Source organism: Vicia villosa, unplaced genomic scaffold (assembly GCF_029867415.1).
Source record: "Vicia villosa cultivar HV-30 ecotype Madison, WI unplaced genomic scaffold, Vvil1.0 ctg.001383F_1_1, whole genome shotgun sequence".
In the NCBI taxonomy this organism is placed as follows: Eukaryota; Viridiplantae; Streptophyta; class Magnoliopsida; order Fabales; family Fabaceae; genus Vicia; species Vicia villosa.
In genome coordinates, this window is record NW_026705601.1 from 18,581 (window position 1) to 24,766 (window position 6,186).

Genomic DNA, 6,186 nt, shown 5'->3' on the forward strand with positions numbered 1-6,186 from the left:
TTTTGTGGAATTTGGGTTTGGAGTCTTTGATCTTTGATTCAATAAGTTTTGCTAGGCCTATAGCTTGTGAAATCGAGGTAGGTTTGATAATAGCAATTTCATTTTGGATTTCTTGTACCAAACCGGAAATGAAGCAATTCAAAATTGCATCCGGTGATAAACCCACAACTTGTGTACCCAATTTTTCAAAAGCAAACTGATAATCAACAACAGTCCCTGTTTGTTTAAGTTTGAAGAGTTCTGCCTGATGGTTCGTATAGGTTGAGGGCCCAAAGCGTAACTCCAGCGCTTTAGTAAACGAAAACCAATCTGTGAGGAGCTGACTCTGATGCATCCACTTGTACCAACAAAGGGCATCTCCCTTCATGTAAAAGGATACCATAGCTAAGCGATTTTCAGGTGGCTGTTGATAGAAATTGAAGTACTGTTCGGCTTGGAAAAGCCATTCTAAGGGATTAGAGCCATCGAATGCAGCAAGTTCCAATTTGGGGGTACGAAAAGTAGGTAATGGGTTGGTGTGTGGTAGAGGTGTATACGGAATTTGGGGCTGATACGAAAAAGGGATATTCGGGTTAGGTGATAGGCCTGGTGTGGGGAAAGGAAAAGTGTAGCTGTTGAAGTGTGATAGAGAGTTGTTTACATTACTAAAGGGGGTGAACATTGATGCAGTAAAAGGAGGTTGGGTTGTAGTGACACGGTGGAGGGTGGGTATGGTAGATGTAAAGGGTGGTTGGGTGAATTGAGAGGAATGACGGAGGGGGGGTGCTGGTGGGGGTTAGGTTTTGTGTAAAAGGTATGGAATTAACAATGGTGGAGGAGGGTTGTTTTACCATACCTGAAGAAGAACCTGCGGCAAGGTTGGTAGCAGCAACTGTAGGATCTTTTTGCGCTACAAGTTTGGTGAGGATTGACATCATAGTGTCATATCGGAAGTCAGCCGTATGTTTATCCTTGTCCATACGTGTGTTGAGTTCTCCGACTTGCTGCTGCAATTCGGAGGCAGCAAGGGCAAATCGCTCATCAAGCTGCTGCTGAGTGTCTTGGAGCGCAGAATCAAGGTGTAAACCTGCTGTTTGCACAGCAGTTTGTACAGCCTCATCTATGATTTCCTTTGAGTTAGGGGGTTTGGAGGGGGGCCATGAGCACAAGAGATGAAAGCACCAAATTGATAAGAGGATTCAACAACTATATAATAAATTGATCTATGTTAATGGAAGAGAGCAAACACAAAATGTAAAGAAGAAGAAAAAGGAAATTAAACTGATTTCATTGATTTTCTGCCTCTCAAGGAGGCTGGTAGTTGTTTATAAATAAAACCCTAGTGGGTTAGACAAAAGGGCCAGGCCCAATAAAGCATACAAACCGAAAATAAAAAGCTGAAATAAAAGTCTAATAGGTTTTGTAATCATTCATCCACTTGGGCTTTGATCTAAAACGAATGGGCTTGCCATCATGTAAGCTCTTATTACAAATTCAAAGCCAATTATCATCGCAGTCATATTCCAAATATTTTCAAAAGTCATATTTTACAAACTTCAAATCCATATCTAATTACACCATTATGCCTTGTTACATCACCTAGAAATTCTCATGTAAACTAACAGCCACACCATTTAATCAAAACCAATACAAATTCTGATGTAAACAAACAGCCACACCATTTAATCCATGCCAAATATCATAGCTGCACTAGTTAACTCCAAACAGAACAATGCATAAACACAAAATAACTTGACAGTAACCTTCAAGTCATGTTCAATAATAAATCATCCATTCCCAAAACAGTTTCCTTGCAATCAAATACCACACATGCCAATATAATTGTCCTGCACTACACAAAAACGTATTCAGCAGAAAACCAGTTCAGTTAGTGCCATAACAATTTCAGCTACACCCACCATCACAAATAAACACATACATTCACTTTCAAACCAAGCAAGATGCATCCTATATATCATCACCATTCAGGACCAACATACATATATCCAAAGGAAGCCTCAAGTCCAAACACATACATATAAACAACCAGATTCATTAACATCACACATAAACTCTAAACCAAAAAATGCTAGCTCACTAAAAAATGCAAGTCCAAAAGATATTTAAAGTTGAGAGTATCAGGCATTGTGTCATGTCCATTTGGATATTGTTCAGCAGCAAAATATTTTTCTTTCTAATAAATTGAACCAAATCAACCAGAGATTTAGAATGCATTAATTCAGTATGTAGTTTCTTTTGCTACTCCTTATACTTCCCCTCTAAAATTATTGTTCAATCTAGCCAAAATTATCTAACCAATACAAATTAAAAACCAAAAAATTAACAAAGAAAGTTAATGATCATTAGAATTAATCATCAATATTGGACCAATGGTCCTCTTCCTCAATATTATGACTACATTTAGTAGGGAACCAAACACACAAACCAGGCTATTGTTCTATGATAGGCTCTTTGCTTATAACTCTTGCCTGCTACTTTCTCTTTGTTCTCTCACTCCATGTTAGATTGATAACTCCAAGATAAATAGATCATGGCATGAAATTATTATTATCCAAGATGATCAAACATTAACTTACTCTTAAAATTAAAATGTGAGATAAAGTATTCAAATTACACAGTTTAAGTGCATTGAGATTCGTATATATTATCAACATTTGGATGATAAATCTTATTGATGAAGCCCATGAAAGGAGATTTATAAGAATAAGTATCTGGTAGCTCAACTCTTACTTTCCACACACATTCTTCTCCTTGATAAGGACCTGTCAAAAGTCATCACACGAATAAGAAGTATTTATATGCGAGGAGCCTATGATACCAACAACACCTTTCTTGACTTAACATCAAGGGTCGTGACAGTACATTAAAAAAGAACTAAAAATAATCAACACATGTAAATAAAAATATATATAATTAGCAACCAAAAAATGATTTTTCCAATCCTTTTTAAGATAAAAAGATCTTGTCTACATACTCTATTCACAATCAAATTCTTTCAGACATTTAATCAAACAGCTAACATTCACCATCAATTTCTTTCAGACAAGTTCAGTCATGGTTGCAACCGTCTTCACACCAAAAAACTGGATCTGAAAAAAATACAATTGAGTAAGCAACATTAATTTCACACCAAAAAGATGAAGAAAACCTTAAGAAAATAACATCAAAACAAATATACCGAGTAATCAAAAAGATTCACACCGAAAAAAGAAGATAATATGAAGCATTAGGGCATATAAATCTGCAAAACACACATGAATATGCACAATAACCTGTTAGACGCATAAGAATTGGATGAAAATGAAAGTGAAATTTCACCATGACGTCAAGACAATCATTAAATAGATGTAGTTACCTCAAAAACAAATTGGTATGATGTTAAAGATGAATCAACCCAAGGACGGTGTCGGTTCTAGGTTGAATGTAGAAGAACTGAAGACAAAGACGAGGTTGAGAGATGGGAAATTAGGGTTTGATGAAAATTGAAATAGGGTGGGAATGAGGAATCGGTGCTAGGGTTTCTTCTTGTACCTGAGAGAGAGAGAGAGAGAGAGAGAGAGAGAGAGAGAGAGAGAGAGAGAGAGAGAGAACAGATAGAGAGAGAAGGAAAAAGTTGGTATCAGTAAAAGAAAGAAGAAAGAGAAACAAATGAAAATGGTGTTTGGGGAAAAGATTTATTTTGGACTAATAAGATGTTGACAGGTGGTACAATTTGCCGAAGAAGTAGAAAAGTGGAAGCATGTGCTTTAGTTTATTTTGTTAATTACGGGAATAACCTTTTGCAAGGGTAAACAAATTATTTTGGAAGGGCAATATGGACAGTTTGGTCAATACTTTAGTATTGGGTAGATAGTTCAAGGCGTCTCTATTTAAGAATATTTAAGAATCTTTGAAAAAATGTTAAACTTAATCATACATCCACCTAGGGTGAAGTACGTAGTTGTGAAATCTTATAATTCTTATTTCTATTTATATTCGCTCAATGAGAGCTAGAATATCCACAAATATTTACTCATTCAAGAAAGCAACACCTAAGGCTAAAACTAGAGATTTAAAAACTATAAACCCCTCACAAACTTAATAAAAGAAACTAAAATATTATACATTACAGAGCTTACACATATTCCACGCATAAAATTCAAAATATATTTTGAATATAATCAATATTTTCTAACTACTTTCACTACAAGAAAAAACGTAATTAGCCAAGGGATAATCCCCTTACAAATGGCAAAAACCTCTCACAAACACAAAGTTTGCGAGGGGGACAAGTCCCCTAGCTAAACAAGGATTCGCAAATTATTTGCGAGGGGCCATCCACCTCGCCAATTTTTTTGGGGACTAACCCCCTCGCAAATTACAATCCATATTTTCCAAATTGCAACATGTAGACGTAGGCGCAGGCTAGGGGTTCAACTACTGGTATAACGAGTCAAAAATTTTGCTTGGGGTTAAGCCCTTGACAAAATGTATATATTTTGGGAGTTGTGAGGGGTTCAACCCCTGGCAAATTGTAGTAATATTTTTTTTATTACATGTAACCCCTTACAAAAATTTATGGTATATATATATATATATATATATATATATATATATATATATATATATATATATATATATATATATATATATATATATATATATATATATAACAACATACATAATATTTTTTGCATACACAAAATACAGTAACAAATTATAAAATAGTATATTATACATATAATATTTATTTTTCAAAATTACAAATATACATTATATTTTTATAAACAACATAAATTCAACATATCAAACAACAACACAAATATACATAGAGAGAGAGAGAGAGAGAGAGAGAGAGAGAGAGAGAGAGAGAGAGAGAGAGAGAGAGAGAGAGAGAGAGAGAGAGAGAGAGAGAGAGAGAGAGAGAGAGAGAGAGAGAGAGAGAGAGAGAGAGAGAGAGAGAGAGAGAGAGAGAGAGAGGAGAGAGAGAGAGAGAGAGAGAGAGAGAGAGAGAGAGAGAGAGAGAGAGAGAGAGAGGAGAGAGAGAGAGAGAGAGAGAGGAGAGAGAGAGAGAGAGAGAGAGAGATGTACCTTAAGAAAACAAATCAACAACTCTAAGCTTATTTTGAATTTCCTTGTAAAAACTAACTCCTTTATAGTTATATTAAACAAAAAATAATTAAAAAGAAATTAAAATTACACTTTTAAATAAATTGTAAATCAAAAAGAAAAAGAAAATATTTATTTTTACCTTGAAAATTGAAGATAATAATTTGAGAAGAAGTGGACTTGGTGAAGAAGTGGAGAAGAAGAAGAGAGTTAAAGAATAGGATGGAAGAAGAAAAATGGAGAGAGTTATAGAATGGGGAAGCCTTAAGAGTAATTGAAGAACTTATGGTGAGTTTTGTGAGTGGATTAGCCCCTGTCAAATTGTCAATTAATAAATGCCCGGGCTGACACACTGAACGGTGATGGGATTGCGTGCATAGATTCTCTTTCTAGCTAGGGGAAGCACCTGACAAATTGTCATGTAGTTTTGCGAGGGGGTTAGCCCCTGGAAAATTGTCAAGTATTATGGCACGCTTTTTCTTAGTATTAGAGTTTGACCTAACTCATCCTTACAAAACTGGTTGGTAAGGTGAGGAGTGTCACTCTATTTAAACTCTTTCAATGCTCTATCTCCAACCAATGTGGGACTTTAGGATCTTCCTAATACACCCCCTCACGCCCAACATTCTCTTTGGGCTTGGTGCGTGGATACTAATGGTGGGCGGCCCATGGTCAGATCGATAGGCTCTGATACCATATTAGAGTTTGACCTAACTCATCCTTACAAAACCGGTTGGTAAGGTGAGGAGTGTCACTCTATTTAAACTCTTTCAATGCTCTATCTCCAATCAATGTGGGACTTTAGGATCTTCCTAATACTTAGCCCCTCGCAATGCAGAATTTTGAATTTTGAAATCCCCCAATGCATTTGCGAGGGGAGTCCCCATGCCAAAGTACTATTCGTTATTATTTTTTTGTTTTGTGCGTTGCGAGGGGTTAATCACCTGGCAAATTAATAAATTCAGTGAAGAGTTTATCCCCTGGCTAAATAAGGTTTTTCTTGTAGTGTTTTTATTGTGGATTCACAAATTGCATATGAAATGAAACACGTGTTGTGATTGAAAACGCAAAACATATTGAAAAATTTATGACATCAAT

At 35.8% G+C, this 6,186-nt stretch overlaps 1 long non-coding RNA gene across 2 annotated transcripts; it reads right to left on the bottom strand.

Moving 5' to 3' along the window:
• Positions 1-2,583: 2,583 nt before the first annotated feature.
• On the bottom strand, positions 2,584-3,533 carry LOC131634930 (uncharacterized). 2 transcript variants are annotated; one of them, XR_009293694.1, is made up of 4 exons: positions 3,356-3,533; positions 3,202-3,241; positions 2,975-3,089; positions 2,584-2,762 (listed from the first exon to the last, which is right to left on the bottom strand). It is a non-coding gene; the product is annotated as an uncharacterized LOC131634930 (long non-coding RNA). The 2 variants fall into 2 exon arrangements; XR_009293693.1 differs by lacking the exon at positions 3,202-3,241 and having other exon boundaries at positions 2,586-2,762; positions 3,356-3,528.
• Between the last annotated feature and the right edge of the window lie 2,653 nt (positions 3,534-6,186).